At 32.8% G+C, this 27,466-nt stretch overlaps 1 protein-coding gene across 18 annotated transcripts in view; it reads right to left on the bottom strand.

Moving 5' to 3' along the window:
* Positions 1 to 27,466, bottom strand: part of MAGI2 (membrane associated guanylate kinase, WW and PDZ domain containing 2) — a 1,718,964-nt gene that overhangs the window by 1,690,841 nt on the left and 657 nt on the right. The gene's annotated exons all lie outside the window — the stretch shown is intronic.

Here is a 27,466-nt window from a genome sequence, read left to right as displayed (position 1 = left end):
TTTATTGCATCACAATGTGGAGAGCACAATAAAATTTTTAAAAATTGATAGGCAAGTTAATGAATAAAAAAGAGATATATGAGTTTAAAATGAATGAATGAATTGAATGAGTTGTGTCAGGAGAGTTCACTGTCTGAACTCAAAAGAAGGGTACTCTATATATGTTTTCAGCTTTTTTCTTTTATGTTTTTCCAATCTATATGTAGCTAAAATTTTAATTATAATTTTCTGAAATTTTGCAAACCATGTTCTCTCTCCATCCCCCTAACATGGCAATATGATATTGATTTTACAGATGATATCATGCAATATATATGTCCATGTTTGTCATGTGAAAGAAGATATGTCACTTATATTAGAGAAAAATCCATGAAGGAAATAAACTAAAGAATGATGTGCTGCAATCTGAATTTAGACTCTATCTGTTACTTCTTTGGCAGTAGATAGCTCTTTTCATTGAGTGCCTTAGAATTGTCTTGGATCCTTGTATTACTGACAATAGTTAAGATATTCACAGTTGGCCATCACACATTATTGCTGTTACTGTGTACAAAGTTATCCTGGTGGCTCTTCTCATTCACTTTGCAGCACTTCATACAAGTCTTTGCAGGGTTCTCTGTGTGTGTGTATGTGTGTGTTTGTGTGTGATTATCTTGTTCCCCATTCCTTATGACAGATTAGTAATACATAACAATCATATACCACAGCTTCTTTTGACATTTCACAAGTGATAGACACCTCTGCAGTTTCCAATTTTTTCCCACTACAAAAAGAGCTGACATAAATATTTTTGAACATGTATACTATATTGTTTTGTTTTTAAAGAAAGAATCATTCAACAAAGATTCACACAAATGGCTAGGTAACTATTTTGGAAAGTCTAATTGGAAATTTCTCATGAGTTTTTAATGACTTGTCATGATGCAATGCATAAGAGAGATTTGGGGCTCCCAAAACCAATGTTCTTAGTATAGTAATGAGTAAGCTATGTTGACTATTTTATTTACTAGAACTTTGTGTATTTGCTCTCTCCCAAATACAATCTTAGTATTATTAAGGGAACACACCATTGTCTCAATCTAGGGAAAGAACATTTTCCAATGAGGACTGCACAGATATTTTCAGACATAAGTCTAACTGAGCAAGTCAAGTCCTTTAACCCCTCTGGGACTCATTTTTATCATTTAAAAAATTGAGAGGTGATGATCTGTCAGGAATTCCCAACTTTAAATCTTGTGTTTCTAGGAGGAGATCTGTAAGAAATCTTATGCCAAACTGAACTGAATTCCCATCTCCATACAACAACAGAAGAATACAGTATTGCATGAAGTTGTGGTCAACTGTGGTCAGGACCGTATTAGGTTCAGAGAGACTATTAGCTTCCAAAAGTATTCTCTTCTCATAATCCAAATAGAATAATTTGGCATGCGAAACATGAAACCAATTTGTTTTCCAAATTTACCTTTCATATAACTATCTACCTAAGAAACTCAAGCTTTAAGGAATTCATATCCCAACTCTATTATCCACTGGAATTTTGTTGATCAGTTAAGGACCAATGTAATCATTTGTAATTAGACCTGCTTTCTCAAATTGAAGGTATATTTGAACTGAACAACTGAGTAACTAGGAAAAGCCTAATCACTAATGTGGTTATTTGTGGTTACAGTTGCAGTAAATCTTTTAGTCTCAGTCTCAGGAAGTCATGTGTTCTCTCCATTTGGATAGTAAGATTGAATTTTGGGAAATTGCATGCCTTCACTTAGGAGAAGAATGGTTCTAGAGTATATGTTTGCTGCAAGCAAGAGATAAGGGATTAATTTACATCTTGTTCCTGTATGCCCTTCTATCTTTCAATTGCAGAACTTTAGTAAAGAAGATTTTTTCAATCATGTAAAAGAAGTTTGACTTGAATTTATACTAAGCTTATATCATGTTTTACTAGTATTTCTAGTCTAAGGATATGGAAATTCATTAAGGGCTTATTCCACACTACTTCCACAATAATTGTGCAACTACTATGTGAAAGACAGTTTGGTGAAGTTGTAAGAAACAGAAATGAGAATAATTTTTGTCTTAAAAGAGTTTTCAATCTAGTAGAGAGATATACATGTAAAAAACAACATGTGAAGAATTAATGAAAGAAAAATCATTTATTAAGTATGTACAGTGTAACAGGCCCTATGCTATGTGCTGGAGTTCTAAATACAAAAAGTAGGTCAGCTCCTTCCTTGAAGAAGTATACATTCTAAAAGGGGAGGGCAACATATACATGAGTAGGGATAACTTTGCAACAAAGAAAGTATGGCATGCATTCTTGCATACCTATGGCATGGCAGGGAAAATTAACCTTTTTCAAGAATGTTCCAGAAAAGAAGTTATTCTTTAGGTAAACTTTTTAGTATATGTAAGATTTTAATAGATGAAGACAGAGGCAAGGAATTGGAAGAGAGGTGTGTGGTGTGGTGTGGTGTGGTGTGGTGTGGTGTGGTGTGGTGTGGTGTGTGTGTGTGTGTGTGTGTGTGTGAAGAGAGATAGAAAGGAGAGAGAGAGAGAGAGAGAGAGAGAGAGAGAGTAAGCAAGGACCATGTAGCACTGTCATTAGAATGTCTGGAAAATATTGGGAAGAATTTATATAAAACTGGAAAGTTAGGTAACCCCATTTATTGAAATCAAGAAACATTATGAAGGAAGAAAGGAGAAGACTTGTTAGCTGAATAGGTATGGAGGTAGAAGGTAAAAATGAGTATGATTTCAGATAGAAACACCTGGGAGAATAGCAGTGTCTATAACCAAAATAGAGTAGTGAGGAAGAGGTAGTTTAAAGGAAAATGTGCTCAGTTTTAGACATGGCAATTGAAGCACTATTATGAGTAAAAGCTCTATAGACTTCTGGCAAAATGGTATTGGAATTCTAAGGAGGGATCAAGGATACATATACAGATTTGGGAACTATTCACATAGAAATCAGCACTGACACGTGAGATAACTGAGGGCAGTGAAGAAGAGAGATCTTTCATATATATAAACATATATACATATATACATACCTATATGATATGATATGATATATAAGTGGTAACAGTTTTAACATTGTATCCAGGTAAACTTGGAACTATGAGGATATAGCTCTTTTATTGTTCACTTCAGATTAATGAATATTAAAAGTCCTCAGTGATACTCTAATGAGGATTATGACTTTTCACAAACACAAAATTGTTTTATAGACAGAGAGATATAAATATATATATATATATATATATATATGAGAGAAAGTAGGTAGCTCAACTTATTTGTCAAGGAATATTAAGAAAAAGAAAGAACACTTGTTGGCTGAATGAGTATATATGTAGAAGGCAAAATTTATTACAAAGTAGGATGAAGAAACCTGGATAATGTTGGTACATGACAAAAATAGGGAACTTGAGAGGAAGAGATCATTTAAAGGAGAAAATAAACTATCATGTTAAAAACATATATAGACATATATACATATGTCTATACATGTATATATCCACATGCATGTATACATACATGTGTGTACTATATACATACTTAGAGTGTTCTTCATTTAGTGCTGTAAAATCCATTTGTGCTATCATTTACAAAAGCTGGATTCTCTTAGTTCTTGATAAAATGTTATAATTACAAGGAAAATAAACTCTCATTGTAGAATATATCCTCTACGATGTCAAAGATAGACCCCAAAAATGCCAAAATATCCATAGCAGTACTTTTCTTAGCACAAATGATTTTTAAAGTGGAAATCAAGTATACATCCAACAGTTGTACTAATTTTTCTATATGACTATATAATTTTAATGGAAAAGTATTGAGTCAAATAGAAAATATGGGATATTTACACCTATATAAACTGACATTGGATGAAGTTGGTAGACTTAGGTACATAATACAGGTCAGGTAAATTTCTTAACAGTTGCTGAATGGCTGTTACTACCCTTGGCTCTATAAAAATTGTTATTAAGGAGGAGAGGTACTTAGAGTATTCATAATGAACATTTGCAAAAGAAATATCTGCCTTGTAATAAAGTAATAGGTATATTCAGTTTATACTAAATTATCTTATAATCTAATAATTTGTTGTGCCTCATGCATTAAAGATGAAAAAATTTACTCATGCTCACTTCATATTTTATACATAAAATTGTCTACAAAAACAAGAGTCATTTTCCTTGTCCTGAATGAAATAAAATTAGTTTACACAATAAAATTACAAGAAACTTGAATATAAACACAATTCCACATGCTACTGACAATTCCACAAAAATCAAGCATTTTTATTTCCTTTAATTCCTAAAATTGCCATATTTTTCTTCCTTCTTCATTCTGTACTTTTTTTGCTTCCAGTCCCTGACACTCCCCAGAAAGAATTGACTTTTCCAGAGCAAGGTATGCTCCAGGAATATATCATAAATTGAGGTATACATGGAACAAAAAAAAATCAATGGCAAAATGAATTGATAAAGTTCAAAAGATGTTAGCAAATGTAAGAAAATGAAAAAATTGCCATCTATAGTAGGAAATATGGACTAATGCTGGACCATATAATATATCATGTTGGTATATAAGGCATGTAAATAATTATATGCATGAAAAATAATTAAAAATAAGGAAAAATGTAACCATTCAACATGGGTCAGGATTAAATATGCATAAAATGTAATTAAATTTTCTAATAAAACTGTAATTTGACATATTTAAATCCAGTAATACAAGTCATTATATTAATTTTAGTAGAAAAATTCTATTTAAATATGTCCTAGTTAGTCATTCTTTCTCTATTTTATATATTCATCACAGAGATAAAACTATATTTTATTCTGGTTAACCTAGAAATATAAAGTTCACAGAAAAAAGGTCACAGCATCAACTTCACTAAAACTCAACATCTAATTGTTCTTCTCTACTTCAGCTGAATCTTCATTTTCATTTAAAGCGTACAGATCTAATTTGTTAGAAAACATAACAAGCTCTTTGAAGTCTTTGTCATATCATTGATGTCCTTAAGGGAGAGAGAAAACTCCTTCCTGCCATGATGTTAGAAATGGTCTAGAGTTGAATGAAACCAGCATAAATGAGTGTTCTGTCTCCTACCCAATTTGACTGGTAAATTTACATCCTTTCTATCTCTATTATATTTTTTGGAATCAAGAAACTGGTCACTGGAAAATATGAATATTTAGCCCTTTCTAGGATCATTTCTATATCTATACAGATATTTAAAGAGAGGGGGGAAAAGACATCTATCTATGAATTTGGATAGGATATATGTGTGTATTAGGTCATTATTATATACGGAAGCATCATACATACATGTAGTATTTGGTAGTAGAGGGTGCTATATCTAATGAAGTGGTAATGTTTTCAGCATGTAGAATTAAAAGTAATCTTAACCCCTACCTCACTTTTTATATATTGTATTTGGCAATACTATTATAAGATTACTATCTAGCTACATCAACAGTACTGTTTCAGAAGGGCTACCATCTTATCTATCTGTATTCAAAGAAGTAAATAACTTACATCCATGCCACATTATAGTTTTAAACTGTGCTCTCAGCACACACAGAGTTTATGGCTGTAACACTAAAAAAGGACAAAAATCAATATGAGGCAGCTAGCTCCAAATATTAATAAATAGTTTCTGCAGTCAAATAAAGACTGATAAGCTTGAATGTTAGCTTGTGGGAATAGTCTATTCTCTTTTCTCCTGTTCTCTATTTGCTTTTGCCAATCTTCACTCAGCCTGGAAATAATCATAATAATTGGAAGCAGCAGAAGGAAATAGCTGATGCTGCTAGACAAGATGAAATAAATCTGCAACTCAAGTAATACTAGGTATAAACTCCATGTGAGTATTCTGCATACTGAAGTGAAACACCTGAGATAAGGCTGTTCTTTGAAGCCAAATCACCCAGTTTGTATTTTACAAGTAGATAGGTTTTTAGAAATGCAATATTTATAATGTATCTGGATGCTGTTGAGAGTAAACAAATATCAGATTTTATATGAACAGTGGCTGTAAGACTAACAATCAGGAAAGAGTCCAAATGAGAGGTATTCAGTTTCGAAGGGGGAAATTTCTCATAAGTGAAATCTAAGTGACAGAAGAGACTTTTAAGTTCACAGAAGGCTTCCAGCTTTAAAAAAAAAAAGTTAGCGAGACACAGAAATATTGTTTGAGGGGATTATAAAAACTTTGCTAGCTCCAAACATTTTATTCTCCTTATCTCTAAACAGTCTTATTGTAGCAGTTGTACTTCTTATTGTTATTGTATCATTGTACTTCTTATAAGTTAAAGACAACAGGATCAAAGATGTTTTCAAATGATACCTTAAGCTTTCTTTTTTTAAGTGTGTTATTCTGTAGGAAAGTTAGAAATTAATTAATTTTGAAAACTTTTATTTAGTACTAGAAGATGGGCATAACCTATTTGCATATTCTAAGAAAATCATGTTAATACTTCTTCCCTTGATGTAGTAAGACAATGATCTGGGACAATTTTGAAGGATTTATGACAGAGAATGCTATCCACCTCCAGAGAAAGAACTGTTGGAGTCAGATGTAGATGCAAGTGTACTTTCACACTAGTTTACTTAGGGTTTTATTTTGGGGTTTTGGTTTTATGTAAGTATTTTCTTACAACAATGACCAATATTGAAGTGTGTTTTGCATGATTATACATGTATGATCCAAATCAAATTGCTTACCATTTCTGAGAGGGGGAAGGGAAAGGAGGAAGGGAAAAAATTGGATCTTAGGATTTTGTAAAATACAAATTATAAATTGTCATTACATATAATTGGGAAAATAAAATATCTTTAAACTTAAAAAAAGAAAGAAATACTTCTTACTTTGGGTAAAAAGACTACGATATCAAATTAAATCAATAGTGAAAAGCAAACTTATGTTAGTTTTATCACTGATGAGATTTCACACATACAAAAGAATTATAGAAGTATTTTTACCAATTAGTTATATTCAGAATTTTACTCCAGGGGAATAAAGTTCCTTAGGAAAACAAACAATCATTTCCTCTAATTCCCTAAATGTACTGAAAAGAAAATATATTTCTGAAAGGTTAATAACAAAAAAATTAGTGCACCAATTCTGATCAAATTGAATAGAAATTGAAATGATAAGGTATATATTATTTTTCTTTAATATTTATAAAACAAAGCAAAATTTTATAAAACTCAGAATATCTGAAATTGCACCTTAGGGAAAAGTCTCTAAAAATAAAAACACTGGCAAAATTTCCAATATTTTCTTTCTCTAAATTTCCATTTAGCTGCCTCGTCATAACATGGAGGTATGTAGCAATTGACTATTTCTTGTCTAAATAAAAGTCATGATAATGGCAAAGAGACTCATTCAAGTACTTAAGAATTAAGGCATGTAGGATTTGTAATTTTTATCAGTTGGAGGAGTACCCACAGTGATATTAAAAATATATGTCTAATTTTGGGACTATCAATATAGTATTTTAACTACTACAAATAGTCTCAATATCAAAAAAGAAGAATGTAACATAACCTTCCCATTGGAAAATCTGAATAATATTAGTGTTCAATTGAAATCAATTTATTATAGTCATGGGCTTAGTGAAAAGTAGTACAAATTTTCTAGGGCAACTTAGAGAGAGTACTGCATTTGCAGTGTTGAAACCAAATATATCTCAGGAACATCACAGCAGTAACTGATCTCAAAATATCACCCATATGAATCAGAAGTCAGTCTTCTTAACTTTTATGATCTTTGAATTAAAGAAAATACAAGTGCTACATATAGGATGACTGAAAGCAGAAGTCTTATTTTTATTGCTGGATCATGATTCAATGATGGAATAGAAGCCTCATTTCCAAAACAGAATAATGAGGGATGAATTTTGTTCCAAAATTAAAAGTCTCTTATGCTCAGATAAGAAATATGATCTATCCAGCAAATGCTTTAGCAGTAATTCATATTAAGTCAATTCTTCTATTATTATTATTATTATTATTGCTAAAGGCAGAGAAGCATCAACCAAATAATATACTATTTGCCATATGTTTATTAATTTACAATATTTTCATTGAAATTTTGATGGCAGATAGCATATGACTACTTGATTGTAATTAGGGTGAGATCTTCCAACAAAAACTAAAACCTTTCTCAAAAAGTATGCACCAATTTGTCTTGTTCTTAGATTCCCTAACCGAGGACATTTCTTTACTATCACAGTAATCATAGCTGGACCCAATGTAGCTCCAATGTAGTAGTGGAAAGAGTGGTGGATTTCATGACAAGATTTCAATTCAAATGCTGGGTCTACAACTTTCTACCTATGGTTGGGCAAGTCATAAACTATGTGGACCTCAGTTTCCTCATCTCTAAAATGAGAAGGGTAGAATAGGAACTCTAAAATCCGTTGCAGCTCTAAATTTGTATGCACATTTTCAGTTATTTCCAAAATATCTCATTGAATGCATGAATCCTGTCCATATTGAGGAACTACATAATGTAAATTATTTGAGAACAGGAGCTGCTTAAATTTTATTATTGTATCACTAATTCCTAGTAAAGCTTCTGGGACACAGTAATTTTTAATAAATGCTTGTTGATTAATTGTTAGACAATCTGCCATATAGGCATGGCTGCATAAGCCTGTTTGAGGTCATCTTCTGTATATGCTCTCTCAATAATCTAATCAGATCTCATGAGTTTTATAGGAATGGAATAGAATATAGATATTGATTAGGCTGATAAGATAAGGAATTTTGGAAAGGTGTCTCTGAAACTGCACAGTGACTGAGGCGAGAGAGAGTTCTGTTTGTGAGCTTGAAACTTTGAAGAGAGGAGAGCAGGCAGAGTTCTGACAGTTGGTCTCTGGCTTCTGAGAAGACCAGGCAGCTCAGCTTTTGCTCTCTGAATTAGCTCTGCTGTGATAGAAAAGAAAAAGAACTCATAAACCACCCAGAAGGGTTTTCACTTTCCTTACTATGGAATTACATCGAGGAGAAGAACTTGTCAGATCTGCTGTTTGTGAGAGGATAAAGATCGAAGGCCTGCCTGCCTCAGTGAGCTCTGAGAGCCATCTCAGAGTTATATTCTGGTCAGTTAGCCTCTGAGACATTAGGCTAATTGACTCTGTCTACTTGGAGACACTTTTTACTAGCAATAATTTAGTCTCTTATATAAGGATATAGTTAGATTTAGCCAGATAGCATTTTATTGGGTTTTTTAGGTAGTGGTAAAGCATTCAGTGTAGCATCAAGACCTGAAGACTTTGCCTTGTGGCAAAGTCTTAGTCTCCATTGCTGGATCTTCATCCAATTGCTATCCTATAATTATCATTGTCCCCCCAAAGCTCTATCCTGAGCCCTCTTCTCTTCTCAGTCTGCTTGGCAATTTTATTAGTTTCTATAAATTCAGTAACTTTTCTATGCTGGTAATTCCTAGATCTACTTATCTAGCCCTAATCTCTCTCCAAAATTCATATTTCTAGTTGCCTATTGGAAAATTCAATCTGGATATCCTATAAATCTCTTTAACTTAGCATATCAACATTCATTCTCTCTTCCATCCCCAATGAACTCTCCTATTCCTCATTTTCCCATTATTTGGAGGGTATTACTATCTTCCCATGTATCCATACTTACAACCTAGATGCCATCCTTAAATCCTCAGTCTCTCTCACTCTCCTTTCCCAAACTATAGCCAAGGCTTCTTGATTGTACTTTAACACATTCCTTTCTTTTTATATCTTCTTCTCTCCTCTAACATTGCCACCACCCTAAAATGAGCCCTGATCACCTCAATCCTGGGCTATTACAATAGTCTGATGATAGATATTAATGCTTCTAATATCTCCCTGCTGAAGTTCATCCTCCATTTACCTTTCAAATTGATTTTTCTAAAACTTGGATCTTATCATGTCATCCTCTCCCCAACCCCATGCAAAAAAAAGTTCAACAACTCTAATGGTTCCTTATTATCTCAGGAATCAAATACAAAATTCTATAGATTTTTTTAAGCCTTTCATGTGACCTCTTCCTACCTTTCAAATTTTTTTACATCTTTTTGCCCACATCTACTGCCACCTTGGGATTTTGGAATCTAAAGACTCTGGCAGCCCTGCTGTCTTCTCACAAGACATTCCATCTTTTGACTTAAAACATTTTCACTCTCTTATCCCTCATATTCTATAAGAAACCTTTCCAACCCACCCCCCATTCTTGTGCCTTCCTTCTGTTGATTATCTACAATTCATCCCTACATATGTCAGGTATGTACATTGTTATTTATAAATCATCTCCTCTAAAAGACTGTAACTCCTTGAGAACAGGGATGGTCCCCCCCTTTTTTGTATACTCAGCAAATACTGCAATGTCTATCCCATATGTAGGTCATTAATAAAGCCTGGCTTACTGATTGTTGGCTGACTGAACTACATATATTCATATGTATGTATGTGTGTGTATGTGTGTATTTTTGGTTTTCTGGCATGATTTTAGAGGAAGTTTGGAGGGAGAATAGAGAGTTATTTTTTGATGTAAGAATTTCCCTTTAATTTTTATATAATTTTGTTTTATCGATATATACATTTTGTGAATTCATTTATAATACTGCTAAAATGGGATAATTATGCTTAGGAACAACGAGGAAATTTTTAAAATAGGAATATGAGTTTCAACAAATTAAATATCCTACTTCATAACAAGATCTCTTGGGATTCAAAATGTCATGTTAATTAAACTAAATTTATTGTATGAATTGCTAATATATCTGGGAAGAACTACTATTATAATTCTCTGTATTTTAGCTACACATTTCCAATTTAGGTATCACCTTTGAGAATTCTAAAATTATTATTATTTTAGAATTACCAAATAGAATCAAAGAATTTTAGACTGTTAAGGGACCTGAGAGCCTGACTCATCCAAACTTCTTTTATAGAAGAGACAATTAACATAAGGAAAGAAAAAGCGATATAGTACTATTGCAGATAGTTAACAATTTCTTAGTTTTATAATTTTAAGATTTGTATTCAAATTATGGCTTTGCAACTAACTACTCATCTCACCTTTATAAGTCACTTAATCATTCTAAGTCATAGGTTCCTTACCTGTAAGAAGAGAAGGTTGGACTAGATTTGAAGTACCCTAGAACCCCTAAATCAATGACCTTATGAATATATAGGCCTTATTTAAGACTCTTCTGGTTCTAGTATTTAATTTCACTCTGTCTTGAAAATATACAATGGCTTCAGTCTCAGTTCCCTCCTACGTGACATTCTTCTGATCTACTAAGACCCAGTTCAAGTAAAGAAACATTCTTTACCTAAACCTGGAAATGAATACTCCTTTCTGTATAATTCTGTCTTTATAGTTCTTTCATAAAATGTTTTATTTTATTTTATAACATAATTATGTACAAATTTTATCTTTCAAATGAATAAAAACTTTTGGTATTAGTCATTTGTCTATTAACTTGAAAACCTGCATAATATTTTGTACTTAGAAACCATCTACATTTTTTAAAATTTAATTGATTTGAATGAAAGAAAATAATTAGGTCTCAGGTATTCTGGTATAAGTAATCAATTTAAGGATATGCATATCCTTGATCTCTTCCCTTTAGTACTGTGTACTTTATGATATTCATTAACAAGTTTGTGCTCTATCTTCTCTGGAAGAAGTAAGGCAAGAGCCGATAAAAATCCTCTAGGTTGGGGGCAGAGAAGAAGAGAGTGGTAGCATTAGATTAATAACATGAGGGCATGAACACTTTATTCCTCTATTTTATTTGTTGACCTTTTAACTATTCTCTTCTATTCTTAAATGAACATCAGAATTGGAACAGTGAAATGTCAGGATTGTCACAAAGGGTTCAACAACAGGAGTGCAAAATAGTTTACTATTTGTCACCATTACTAAACTCCACATGAGAATCAGTCCAGAGGAATAGCTTATTTGATGCAAACCAACAGGAAATGACCTTGCTGCTTGCTCTGCAAGCAAAGGAACCACTCTTCCATTAGTTCCATTAATTATGCACTCATAAGTAGACTAGGTGAGGGAATACTTATAGCAAGTCCTTTAATTTGAATTCACTTCTCCCCAAACCAAGGTGATAGGAGATTCCATAATTGTCTTTTCAGAAATATACTTTGAGTCTTGCTATATTTTTAACTGCATACTTCTTTGTAAATGCTCTTTAAAAAGTTTGCTCAAGAGCAGACAAAGAACATGAAAAAGAAACTACAACTGAAATCAGACAACATTGATGCTTATTGAAAGTGCTCAGGGAGGACTGTCTTGTAAAAAAGGTTATAATTATGATCTACCTGTGCCTCTACTATTACTACACAGACATACACATATGTATATACATACGTATATGAATATATATGCAGTCTAAAATCTAATCATATAAAATACATACTTGTGGTGGGATTATAGACTTTTCATACTGGAAAATGTACTCCTATCACTTAGGGGAAAATGAATTTTCAGAACTTGCTAAAAACTGGGAGAACACTATTCAACACTTATCACTTGAGCTTTGTTCTACAAAATTTTATATGGTTATTGATCCTCAGTTTCTCCAAGTACTACTCTTGCATCTAATCAGAAAGCAAAGTTGTCTGAATCTTTAGAGGATAGGCTAGTAGAGTTCAAGCTCTGACACAATCTACATACTGGGAAAAGGTTCATACTTCCCCAAACAGAAATTCCCTGTTATATTCCTATTTTTAATTTTCCTAATTATTCATGAGTTTAATTATTTTCTTAAGGTTTAGTAATATAAAATAATACCCAGTGCATAGATAGACAGGACGAAAGAAAGAAAGAAAGAAAGAAAGAAAGAAAGAAAGAAAGAAAGAAAGAAAGAAAGAAAGAAAGAAAGAAAGAAAGAAAGAAAGAAAGAAAGAAAGAAAGAAAGAAAGAAAGAAAGAAAGAAAGAAAGAAAGAAAGAAAGAAAGAAAATAGATAATATAAACATTACTTGAGTGAGTGAAAACCATTTTCCTATATACAGGGGTTTTATCACCAGAGGACTGGATATTAAGAAGCTAATTTTCAAAAGCATTTCATGGAGTCTTCTACCCAAAGAGGAACTGTAATCTCTATTAAGTAAATGTAACATACTACCCAGTCCTGGAATACAAATTTCTACATGCAAGGATATTATCTATTACAGAATTAGAAAACTTTTGGTGCCATACAGATGAACAGAAAAATAAACAAATAATGATGGATAAGTAGAATGCATCTATTCATCACATATGTTCTAAAACATATGTATTATTTTACCAGTAAAATAAGGATACCATTTAATAGACAAATGTATCAAATCTGTTCTTGCTGCTAGGTTGGTGAGAGTGGTAAGAATAATATCGACCATAGTCACTGTATATGTATTGAACTTGTACTTAATTGTCAGATCTTCTACAAGTGTTTCATTCCCATAATAATATTCATTCCACTGTACTGGACCTCAAGCTATATTAGAAAGCAGCAACCACCAAAAGAATCTAGTACTGGCTAAAAAATAGAGTAGAGGACTTATGGAATAGTTTAGACACTCAACATGCAATGGTAAATGATTATAATAACATAGTGCTTCAACTCAAAGATCTAAGCTTTTAGAAGGGTTCACTGTTTGACAAAAATTCATTGGAAAAATAAAAAAAAACAGTATGGCAAAAATTTGGTATAGAACAATACATATGCCAAATTAGAACATCATTAGAAGTTAATGCCAAATTAACTTCAAAATGAATATGTAATTTAGAAATAAAGGTTGATAGTATGAACAAATTAAGGGAGCACAAAATAGTTTGCCTGTCAGACCTTTGGTTAAGGAAAGGCTTTAAATAAAGCAAGGCATAAAGAGAATTATGAAATATAAAATATACAATTTTGAATTCATTAAATTTTAAAAGTTTGCTTAAACAAAATCAATGCAACAAAGAGTAAAAGGCAAACAACAAACTGGGGAAAAATTTTATAGCAAATCTCTCTGACAAATGCTTCATTTCTCAAAAATACAGAGAATCAAATTTATAAGACTGTAAACCTTTTCTCCATTGACAAATGGTCAAAGGATATAAACAGGCAATCATATGAAGAAACAAAAACTATCTTTAATCATATGAAAAAATTTCCTAATTATTATTAGAGAAATACAAATTAAAACAACTCTGAAGTACCTCTTCACACCCATCAGAGATTGACAAACAGAACAAAAAAGAAAAAGGATAAAGAGGGAATGTATAAAAATCTGGACACTAATACACTGCTAGTGGATCTATGAACTGATACAATAATTCTGGAGAGCAATCTGGAAATATAACCAAAGAGCCATCAAACTGTGCAGTCCTTTGACCCAGCAATACTACTTCTTGGTCTTTACCACAAAGAGAGTAAATATAGGGGGGAAAGTCTACCTTTACAAAAATATTTATAGTAGCTCTTTCTGTGTTGGCAAAGAACTAAAAACTAGTGTAAGGCCCATAAATTGAGAAATTACTGAAAAAAAGTGTGGAATATACTCTTAATGGAATACTACTGTGCCATAAGAAATGACAAACAAGATGATTACAAAAAAACAGAAAAGACTTATATGATGAGATGCAAAGTGAAGTAAGCAGAACCAGGAAAATATTTTATGTAGTAACAACAACAATGTATGATGATCAACTGTGAATGACAATTATCATCAACAATACAAGGATCCAGGATAATTTCAAGTGACTTGACAAAAAAATTATATTCATTGCCACAAAAAGAATAGTGTCTGAATGCAAATTGAAAAAATATTATCCTTTATTTCCTCCATGAATTTCTTCTCTAATGTAAGCAATATGTTTATTCTTTCAAAATATGATGAACATGGAAATATGCCATATATGATAATATATTTACAAGCTATGCCATATCACCTGTGAGGGTGGCAAGGGTAAAGGGAGAGAAAGAACATGGATTGCAAAATATGAGAAAATAAATATTAAGTAATCATATTGACAACCTGGGAAAATAAAAAATATTATAATAAAACAGAAAATCACTTTGGATGGATATTTTATTTCCCCCTGTTTCGTGTATTCAATTGGGAAGAAGTAGTTTTCCAGCATTCATTCTAGGTACATACCACACAGCTTCTCCCTCAAAACTGTGCACATCATTTGTAATTTGTGATTAACAAATGTTTCTTTATATCCTCATAAAAATATTATTCCAATATCCAGAAGATGTGTGTGATTAGGGGGAGAAGAAGGAAGGAGAGAATGGGATGGTAGTTCACTAGGTTACTAGGGGTATGAAGTACATATATTTCACTTCCTCCTCTATTAATTATTCTGACAAACCAATTGCTAAATTCATTTGTTTCTAAACTGTTGATGGTTGAATTGCAAATGTGCTAAGTCCCTCTTAGTTTCATCACCTTCAGGTAAAGCTCCTATTTTTCTACTCTAGTAATGGCTCTCAATATTGGGATGACATTGGCTCAAGGAGAATTAAAGGACCTTAAACAGGGGGTAAGCAATAGATATGGAAAAAAAGAGGCTTTGTTTACTACTAACTCTATGACTTGTTAGGCAAGACATTTCAGCCCCCTAATCTCATTTTTCTCATTTAAAGAACGAAGATATTAGAGTACCTTTCAGATCACTTCCACTTCAAAAACTGTTCTGTGACCCTGTGAAAAATATATAAAATGTTTTGCTAGCCTTGATCCCTTGAGAATACTATCCTAAACTATTTTAGGATGCCCCTTAAGGGCTTAGAAGGTAATAATTCCAAGGAAACTCAACAAGCAATTATTAAGAACTCATTGTATACAATGCTAGATTGTGTAGTGGATAGGTTACCTGGCCTAGAGTCAGGAAGATCTGAATTCAAATCTAATATCACATACTTAATAACTGTGTGACCCAGGGAAATCACTTACCCCTTATTTGTCTCAGTTCATCAACTTGGGGAAATACTTGGAAGAAGGAAAGAGCAAACCACTCCAGTATCTTTATCAAGAAAACCCCATGCAAGCCTATGAGGTCATGAAGATTACAACAAAACTAAAAGAATGATCAGCACATTTGAATGCACTGAAGGATTCAAAGATTAAAAACAGCACAATCTATGCCATAATGATTTGTAAAATCAAATAGTGGACATAAAATGTATGCAAATGTAGAATTATATAACTGAATTTAAAAACCATTAAGGAAAGATCCAAACAAAAAGCTATAAGTGAGAGGAGGTAATGAGATAACTTCTATATAAAGCTATCTAGGAGGCCTTGAAGGAAGGACTTCTTTGGCTGGATCCTGGCTGTAGAGTCTCAGGACCTAGGGTTATTTCCCAGTTGTGTTCCTTACTTCTTGTGCAACCTCGAGAAAATCTACCACATGTGCTTAGTTTCCTCATGTGTAAAATGTGGACATTGGACCAGAAGACTTATGAGGACCTTTTATGTCTAAATCTGTGATCTTATGTAGAGGTGATAATTGAGTTGGAAGGTGAAGGAAAACAGGAATTTCAACAAGGAAATAATAGATACCAAAGACCATAGAAACTACTTTTAAGGGAAAGCCAGCTAAAGTGTCAATTTCTAAATTCATTTAAAGACTAAAAAAATCACTTTAGGGTCATCTGTAGGCTGATCAGAATTCTACATGAAAGGAACAATATTCATTTTTTATCTATGAAACTTGGATTAATAGACCAAAAGATCAGATTTGGACAAGTTTTAGGACAAGTTCCAAGATATATAAATCATTGACATTATTTATTAATTTATAGTTTGTCAAGCACTTCCACAATCATCACCTATGATTCACATAATAACTACTTGAGCTAAATACTACAAGTATTATCCCCATTTGCTAAGTGAAGATACAGGTTTTGAGATGTTATATAACTTTCACAGGAAATGTCAAATAGTAAATGTCAGACATGAAAGCTAAACTCAGGTCTTTCCTGACAGAAGCTCAAATCCTTTTCAGAACATTACAAAATTATATACATATACACACACATATATGACATATATACATACATATATAATTCATATTTAAATATATATGTATATTGCATGGCATTGTGAATTTTAGATTTATTCCACCCTGCTTAGTCTTTAGAATTCTAGCAACCAGGAATGTATACACCCCCACTTAAGGATTAAATGTGGGGGAGGATAGTCTGTGACCTGTGTATGTTAGCAAGTGACAAATCGGGGAAGACTGACTGATCCCCTGGGTTGTCCTAAGCCAAGTTTAAGTCACCATTGGTACATGTGAGACACAGGAAATTATGTAAAGAACTGCCTTGCCTTTATATTTCATGTCTCTTCCTGTGAGAGGGTTTTATTTTTTTTTTTATGCAGCTTTTGCAGACTTGGGTGGTAAAACTTGACTTGGAGGAGCTCTGAAACATGAGTCCTGAGACTGCTTCCTTCAGGCAACAGTGTGGTGAGTGTTAAGGCTGACTTCTCTTTCCCTTGACCCTTCAAAAGGTTCCAGACTTCAAGGAGGCCCTTCATCTTTGAGGAGGCCTCCTAGCTGGAAGCAGGGCTAGATTTAATCTTCTGGGAAGCTCCCTTGGCTGAGAGGCCTCTGAACTTCCCCTGGCCTAGGCCAGGCTGGAGTAGACCTTTACCCTTTCCCTCTTTCTCCTTCTTCTTAATTTCTTCCTTCTATTGTAAACAAAACACCATAAAATTCAACTCTGACTTGAGTATTTCATTGGGATTTAGAATTTAAATCCCTGGAGACCACTAAATAATATATTCATTCTCAACCCAAAATTTACCCTTAACAGTCTGTATATATAATATATGAAAAAAAGGCTCACAGAGATTAAAGAATTGACTTAAATTCATGTAGTTTATAAAGTGACAGATCATGGACTTGAAACTATTTTTTCTGATTATAAATCCAAATTTCACTTTTTTAAATTCCTTACCTTCTATCTTAGAGTCAATACTTCATTTCTAAGGTAAAAGAATGGTAAGGGCTAAGAAATTGGGGTTAAGTGACATGCCCAGAGTCACATAGCTAGAAAGTGTCTGAGGCCAGGTTTGAATCCAGTTCCTTCAGACTCCAGGCCTTTGCTACCTAGCTGCTACCGATTTTCTTTCAATTATACTTTATCCCAATTTCTCTGGCATCTCTTACCCTAGGCCTGACATGTAGTTGAATAGGGAATTATCTTTAAAAAATCATCTCCACAACAATGAACAATAGGGAAATATACCTTGCATGTTCATTGATTTATAACCCAGATCAAATTACTTACTATAGTCAGTAGTGGGAGGGAAGAGAGGAAGAGAAACAGTTTGGATAATATAACTTAAGAAAATATATGTAGAAAATTGTTATTACATATAATTGGGAAAATAAATTATCTTTCAAAATTAATTTTCTTTAAATCATAGATAAACATAAAGATGTCTAAGGATGCTTCAAGGATCAAAGATTACAAAGTAGAAGGAAATTCAGAGGGACTCTAGTTTAACCCAATCACTTTACAGATGAGTAAAGAGGTTATGGGCCTAGTAAAAGAGGTTATGTGCCTTAACCATGATCACACAGACATTTAAGCTTCAGAGATAAGATTTGAAAACAAGTCCTCTAACTCTAAGAATGTCTTCTTTCTTCTATGTCTTTATATCTGTGTCCAAAAGTATTTATGATTTTCATTTCATATTTTATGCTATATATTTATATATCGCTCATATGTAAGATTGATGGATATTTTAGTGGTTAATAAGAAACTCATTAGAGTGAAGTAAGAAGAACCAAGAGAATTCTGTAGACAGTAATAGCAATAATTATGATGATCAACTATGAATGACAACTATCATCAGCAATGTAAGGATCCTGGACTGCAAGGAACTCATGAGGAAAAAGACGATCTACCACCACAGAGGGAACTGACAGAATCTAGATGCAAATTGAAGTGTACCATTCCTCATTTCATTTCCTCCATGAATTTTTCTCTAGAGTGAGTCATATGTGTCTTCTTTCACAATATGAATATGAAAACACATTTATTGTATTATAACATGTACAACCTTATAATATTGTCTGCTGTCTTGGAGATGGTGAAAAGGTAAGAAGAATGGCGAGAACATGGACTGTAAAATTTCAAAAAATGATTGTTAAAATTGTATTACATGTAAGCTAGAGTGGAAAGAAAATAAAACCATTGTGGCAGCTTGATTGCATAGTGGATATAGTAACAGGTCCAAAGTCAGGTAGACTTATCTTTGTGAATTCATATCTGGACTCAGACACTTAATAGCTTTGTTACTCCTGGAAAGTCATTTTAAACTATTTGCTTCAGTTTATTCATCTGTAAAATGGGATTTAGAAGGTTATAACAAACCAAACTAGTATCTTTGGCAAGAAAACCCCAAATGGGCTCATGAAGAGTTGATTCTCCAGTTTTTTTTAAACCATTTTAGTTTCCTACATGAAATAAAGCATCATACAAATAATGTCTCTGGTAACTTTGAACAAAAATTTAATATAAACAATTTAAAATAAAAATTTAATATAAACAAAAATTTAATATAAACAAAAATGTAATATAAACAATTTAAAATTTGGGAACCAAATTGCTAATAAAATCTCTCTGAACTCAAAGAATAAACAGAAAAGATATAGATTTCTTCTCCCAAATTTATATAAGGGACTTAAATTTATAAATTGACTTCCTACTTCATTTTCACAAATCATTGCTTAAAATCCATATGTCATCAGGCAGAATGTCTCATAAGGTTATATAAACATACGTTTGAACATGGGAAATGTGTGGATTAGTTTTACTTGACTGTGCTTATTTAACAGAATTCCCTTTACATTGTTCCCACCCCACTTCATTTACCCTCCCCTCCCCACCCCCACTGGAAGAAGAATTGAAGAGGTAGAACTAGTCATAGTTTTGGTTACCCTTCCTCCACAAAAAGGAAAGAACTGAGAACCATAAAAGAATTTTGTAAAATACAGCAGAGATCAGAATCAAATTCAGAAAGAAACAAAAATATGCAAGTCAGCATTTAAAATAATTTAGTTTTATTATATACTAAAATAAGATTACAAGTAATAGATGTTTGTTATTTCACATTTAATCTCTTTTTATCTACTTTTAAAGAGGAATTGCATATGTCTTTAGTGTTTGCTAAGTTCAGAATAAAAAATTCAAAGAAAAATTTTACCAACAAACATAATTTATTTCATATTTTGAATGATTTGGCTTTCTCACATTTCTCTTGGTATTTGAAAATGCAGGAGAAATGCTGTGCTGTACTTTGAACAGTGTATTTTAATATATCAAATTAATGTTTAGAATGAAAGTATAAAATGAGCCACATAAGTCAATAAATCAACAAATCCAATAATTACTATGAAAATATTTTATTTTAATGAATCTTTTTGCTATAGATGTAAAAATAGAGCTCACAATCAACAAAATGACATGAAAGCCAGCATAGTCTCTTTGACTTCATATAATTCCACAATAGTTATTTGAGATAATTTACCCTACAACTTAATGAATTTCAGTAAGACTGTTAAAAATTATTACAAAATTTAATATGAAACACAGACATTTTAAGAAAAGATTATAAATTCCAACAAAATATATTCTTTCACTGATTGAAATGGTTAATTTATGTGAAAATAAAGACATGAAAATGAGGATGTTTTTAATATAGAAATTATCAGAAATATAATATAGAAAATATTAAAATATAAAATTATATTTAATATAGAAATTATAAAGAAATTATATTGACATTATAAATTATTATTTTGTCTACTTATCTATGTCAAATCTCTTATGAAAATCATGCCAGTAATTTTATTCTACGTTTAAAAAGAGAGGTAGTACTTATCTGTATCTAGAAGGACAGCTAGATAGTCATGAGGACCTGGGTTTAAGTTTTGCCTCTTCAGACCTCCTCGCACACAATTGATTCTTAATAACTGCTCATTGACTGTTTGATCCTGAATAAATAACTTAACCTTGGTATGTCTCAATAAACTTTCAATGCTATAAATTATAAATTGACCATAAATCTACATAAGTAGAGACAATTTCCATACAAGGTGGTATCTATATTAATGGTATCACAGTTCTGGTATCGCATTGGTATCTTGTATCACATTCCTACTACTCTCCAAAAATGAGGAAAATCATATTAATCACAATGCCTATGCCTTCCCTCTTTGGTTCTATAATACTGCAGTCTATCTTCAATCTGATTTATACTTTTTCATATTCTTAAGAAAAAATTTTTAAAAATTATTTCAGATTGTTTTCAATTTGAAAATGTCACCCAGTGTTTCTGGAAGTGAAAGGATAGAAACATAAGGATATCAATCAAATACCAAGAAGGTGTCCTAATTCCTTAGACATCTGAGAATCTATTTATTATGCTATTTGATTTATTTTCAAGTTAACCCACCTAAATGTAGTTCTAAAGTTTTCTGAGGATTTAAAATACATACAATTGGGCACCTGAGGTTGAGATACTATAGTATTTGTTTATGTCAGAATGAGACCAAGAGATTGAATTCTTTGAGTTACTGATAGAGATGTGAATGAATTCTCTAGTCCTAAAAATTTAGGAAGATATGGCATTCATTTGATAAAATGGATAAAAGCATTTTCACATTAAATGAAAACCTAAGTTGCCAAGATAGCCTCCACTTCATATCAGTAGGGAAGCTCTCAGAAGGAAAAGCTTTCTTGTAACTAAAAAGAAGTTAAAATAAAATACTATTTTCTTTGGGCTCACTTCTGTCTCACAAATGTAATCTCTCTGTTTAGCTTTCTGGATATTCCTGAATTAGTTTCTGGTTTGTCTCTTCCATTATACATTTTTATTTGATGTTTGTCAATAAATGCATGTAAATTATTTTTCCAAACATTCTTCTTTATTGGAAGCTGTTCCTCTAACTACAAAGCACCCTCATGTAATGCAAAGAGGCTTAGGCTTTGAATAAGGGTCAAATTTCAATTATGCCACTAACTTCTGGGCCACTTTAGACACATTTCTTGCTCTTGCTGGGTTATTATTGTTTAAAAAATTGTTACAAAGGTCCCATTAAGCTTTGAGATCCTATGAACATCTATGACTAAACTAACACATTGGTTCACTCTTAAATTAAAATAATTCACAGTCAAACCAAATATGATGATGATGCTAAAGATACTCCTTTAGTAATTTATAATTGGCAGTGATTTACATATATAATACTAGGTAGGCAGTACAGGTATTATTAATCCCATTTTATATATGAAGAACTGGAATTTCACTGATGTTAAGTGACTTCTCCATGGTTACACAGCTAATAATAAATAGAATTTAAATTCAGAGCTACTGTTTTCCTTCTTTTTTTCCTCCTTTTTCTCCCTCTCTCCTCTCTTTGTCTCTCCATCTTCTTTTTCTTTCTCTATTTTTCTGTCTTTTTTCTGTGTCAACATTTCTCTTGCTCTTTGTTTGTCTTTGTACTTCTCTGTCTCATAGTATTCTCTTCTCTGTCTGTCTTTCAATCTCTGCTATCTTTGTGTGTCTGTCTGTCTCTGCCTCTCTCTCATTGTCTCTCTGTCTTTGTCTCCATCTCTGTCTCTTTTTCTCCTGATCTTATGGTTCCAAAGGATTATTTAAAGTTTGTGATGAATAAATCACTAGCAAATGAGGGAGGGAGTTAATGATAGAAATAAAAAGGTGGTGAAAGTACTAATTTTGTATAAAGTAGATGCTTATTAAAAAAATACACTAAGCATTATCAGAGACATATCTAAAGCTTCTACTGAGTACTTCACCCTACTTAAGAATATTACCTCTAACCAGAATTGATTCTTCACTTAAAAATATTTAATTCATCTTCAAGATAAAACATTAACTCTATCTTCAAATTTTACTTTAATCTTAAATATGTAAGTCATTTTGCATCTCCACACTAGAAATATTATTAGCCTTCAACTCTATCTGAAAATTTGAGAGGTCTTCTAAATTTAAAAAAACTTTACAATGCTACCATATCTTAATGACTGACATAATTGGAAAAGGATTATCGACTTTTTAGTCTGCTATTTTTAAATGAATTTTTGAAAACCATTGTTTAAAGTAGAAAGAATCTAAGATGAGATCTGTGGTACATTTTTGCTCCTTGAGGAAATTGCATGTTTGAGTTTCAAGTCACTGAAAGGAAGATGTGCTTAAAATGCATGTGCTGAAAGATCTCACATTGTAAATGTTATGAGTAGTGACTGGTACTTACATGCTTCTAACTGTGATTTCATTCCAAGACAAATCTCCCTCATTTTTTCAAAAGCAAACAGTTGATTAGTCTTTTCAAGAGTATGGTGTAATTGTGTACTGTAAAATTTTATACAAATATCATTAATAAATTATACCAAAATGAAAGTAATATCCTCATTACTTTTTTTTCAGGATGGTAAAGATATTTTCTAATCCAAGACAGTATCAAGTTACCAAAATGTTTAATTTTGATAAATACCGTGTCCTTTAATCCACTACCTCAAAATACTGTGAAGAAAAAGTTCATCTTTATTATGAGAAAGCATGTGTCTTGTATTACCAAAAAGAAGAATATGTAAACAACTCATGTAAAGAACTAAATTAGACACTTAGTAATGCTATTTCATCTTATTTATTGCAATCTCCAAGGGGTAAAGTATTTACATTCTATGGAATTTAAGGGGAATTGGAGAGGATTCTTATCTTGTTTTACATAGAGAACTTTTTTTTTCTTTTCTCTTATTTTCCACTTGAAAGTACTTGAATAGAAAACTATGGTATATGGCTATTAGTGTCACAAGAGGGGACTGAGTTTGTAGTCATAGTCCAAGAAATGTAGGACAGAAATATCACCTTTTACTGTGTTGCTATGAACTATAGTGTGTGTGTGTGTGTGTGTGTGTGTGTGTGTGTGTATTATTGAATCTTATTTGAGGAATTTTTCTAAGTATATAATTCCTTAATGAAATGAATGAAAACAACTCTTATTTAAGAACAAATCATTTGGGCAATGAAAACTAATTCTTTTAAAAGCACAAAAGGAATAATTTACCAAATTGGATACAGGAAAGTGATATTTCCCACATTTGTATTCAATATCTGAATTGGAAATAAGCCAACTTATGTTAAAAGGGGATTTCCATGAAATTGGCTAAATATTGTTTTAAGAAACAATATAAGCTTTTAACTCATATTGCAAAACGACTCTCAATGGCAATACATTCAAGGATAACCAATGCAAAACTAGAAAAAAATGAGTGAAAATGCATCTTTGTTTTCAAGGAATTTAAGCTAAAATGTTTTTTCAATATATTTATTAATGTATGAGAAATATCATATTATACTATATAGCAAGTCACCCTACCATCATGAAGATCCGTGTTCAAATTCTACCTCTAATATAGTCTGTCCATACAATTTTGGGGAAGCCATTTATATCTTCTAACTGCTATTCCAAGCTACTCTTTCAGAATACAAATTAAACAATTTCCTTACATAATTCCAGGGAATTTCCTTACTTGGAGTGTCCTGGACTAATTGAATCAGAGATTCCGGCTAAAACTAATAATCTCCTTTATTGATTATGTAAACTCTTCCTACTTCATTCAAAATTGGCCTCATTCAATGTACTAAAGTAGTGACTCTACAATTCACTAAAAATCAATGGAAACTTTTAAAGAAATCAATTACAATCATTTGAAAGTAAGCATATTTCAAACTTCAGTTGCCATTTATGAGTTTTACACTACAAAGAGAAGGCATGCATGTTATTATCAACTGGCCCATTGTTTCTGGGCCAAGGGAGTTTTTTTTTTAAATCAAAGAATGATATATGACTGCAAGATATCATAGGTTTAGGGCTATAATAAACCTCAGAAGTCATCTAATCCAAATCCTTCACTTTCTACATGAGGAAACTGAGGACCAGGATGGTGAAGTGCCAGGAATAATGAAGACCCATAATCTTTTCTGATAAAGGTAGATATTTTTGTAGCCTGTAGAATTTTGGTTAAACCCTATGAATTTTTGGGAAATTTCAAAGAATCATAATAATAATATCATAATGATACATAACATTAACTCACCAAGTTGAAATATAATTGTATGCCAGATGACTCAAAGCCCCAGCAAAATATTCAAGTACCTCAAATTTGTCATCTTGCAATTAATAATCACTACCTGTAATGCTAGTTAACAGTAATGTTCAACACAATGTTTGTTCAACAAAATTTCCTGTAAATAAATATGTGTTTTACATATATATATATATATATATATATATATAAAACATATATATGTATATATACACACAGAGAGACAGGCAAACACGTATTTGTTTAGCAATAAAAAAATGACAGCAATAAATCTTCATATTAAAAATGATGGAGGACCTGAAAACTCAATGAAGTTATTCTTGATGGATTTGTGGAGAACACAGACCCAGGAAAGAAAAAAAAAATTCTTATGCCTAAACCTTGGATATGTAATTTTGGAAAGTCTAAGACACTGTATTTGTATCAGGAAGACTTATCTTCATGAGTTCTACTCTGGCCTCAGACACTTAGTGCAATGTAACCCTAGGTAAATTGATTAACTTTGCTTGCCTCAGTTTATTCATCTGTAAAATAACCTGGAGAAGGAAATGGCAAACCACTCCAATATCTTTCCCAAGGAAGCTCGAATAAGAGACACAAAGAGTTGGATTTTCCTGAACAAAAACAATTTACATACAGTTCTAATAGACTCAATTCTCAAAAATGTTATTAATTTTGTGGATATTTTTTCTATTTTTGAAAATTTTTTATTTTGAAGCTGAGAACTAAAGTTTGAAGTTTTCTGAGTTCTAGTCTCCTGAACTTATTTTGCAGTTCAGGAAATGGAAGTTTAGAGTTTAAATGACTTGCCAAGGTCACATAGGTATTAAACATGAGGTGGGGTATGAACATAGGTCTTCTGATTTGAGTCTGTTTTCTTTCCACTCCAGCACACTAATTGAATCCTTTCCTACTCCTTCCTTTTTCTGACTTAAGTTTTCCCTTTTAAGGCATTTGTTACTTTTTTTTTACTTATTTATTTATATACCTGGTCCTTTTCAGAACAAAAAAAAAAGCTTAATGATGGTAGTGGATGGTGCTTGTGGTTGAACTAGCAGACAAAAAGGGAATCCTTAATCCATTTGCATTGTGAGACTATAATATAACCCCCAAAATATCTCTCAAAATCAGATATGTTTATATACATACACTACTCCCCCTCTCCAAAGAAATGTGCATAATGAGGCTATGAATAGGCATACATACACATGTGGAAAGAATAGTCTCTATGTGATTCTACTTAAAGTTATTCCCTCTGCCAAACTTTTATCTCATTCCTTCCTCCTTGGGGAATCTCATTTTTCTTCAAACAGAAACAGCCAGTAAGATTGCAAGAATTCAGCCAGCACACCTCCTCCTCCCTACCACTCCATTCCTCCCAAGTCCACATCAGTGGCAAGCCCTAGGGATATGCTTCCCTGGAGCTGAAAGTTGAAGGAGACTGGGAGGTAACCAGCTAGCATTTCCATCCACTCCTCCCTAGAAACACGCCCACCAGTAACCCCTGCCAGGGAAAAGCCGAGCCCACAGAGAAGACTCCTCCATGGCACTTCCATTCAATGAGGAAAAAAAACACCAAATGCAATCCATTTTTTTAGATTCCTCCAGCATTAGTACCAACTCTCTCCTGCACCAACGGATATGCCTACTATCATTCCCAGTATCCAAGGTTGTCTAAATGCTACCCTGGGTTATTTAGTGCTGCACATGACGCTCTCTACCCACATGACAGGACTGAAGAGGGGGAGGGGGCACAGAAAAAAAGTTCCTGAGAGACTGTCAAAGAGCCCAAAGTCATCTGTCTTTTTCCTTCCTAACCAGCACCCGACTTCGGTGTCTTCAGTCCAGCTCACTAGACTGTCCCCATTTCCCCAGCCAGCACATCTATCTCTGCTCTGCATGAAGTGCTTGCTTATTCCTCTCTGCCCCGCTGGCGGTGCCTCTGTTCCCTAAGTTCTTCCTTCCACTCTCCCTTCCCCAGTTCTTAGATTCTCGGCGAGGGATGCCACTGACGCACATCCAATTTGCTCCTCACCTTCAAGATCAAGTTCATTCTACTGGTTGAAAAAAAAAATCCAAACAAGTAAAGTTGCATACCCTGCAACATCTTCGTCGGTATCCTAGTCTACCCCGTCCTTAAACTGCCCCAAATCGGGCACTTTCCAACCTTCGCTGCTTTGGCAGGACACTGTTTCTCCTCACCCCACCATCACACAACACACCCCCTTTTGCACATACGCACGCCCCTCACCCCTCCCTGCCCCGGGGACCGAGAATCACCGCTCGCCAAACAAATAAGGAAGCCGAG

Source organism: Monodelphis domestica, chromosome 5 (assembly GCF_027887165.1).
Source record: "Monodelphis domestica isolate mMonDom1 chromosome 5, mMonDom1.pri, whole genome shotgun sequence".
Taxonomy (NCBI): Eukaryota; Metazoa; Chordata; class Mammalia; order Didelphimorphia; family Didelphidae; genus Monodelphis; species Monodelphis domestica.
The sequence above is the reverse complement of the archived record's forward strand: the minus strand, read 5'-3'. Positions and strand labels throughout refer to the sequence as shown.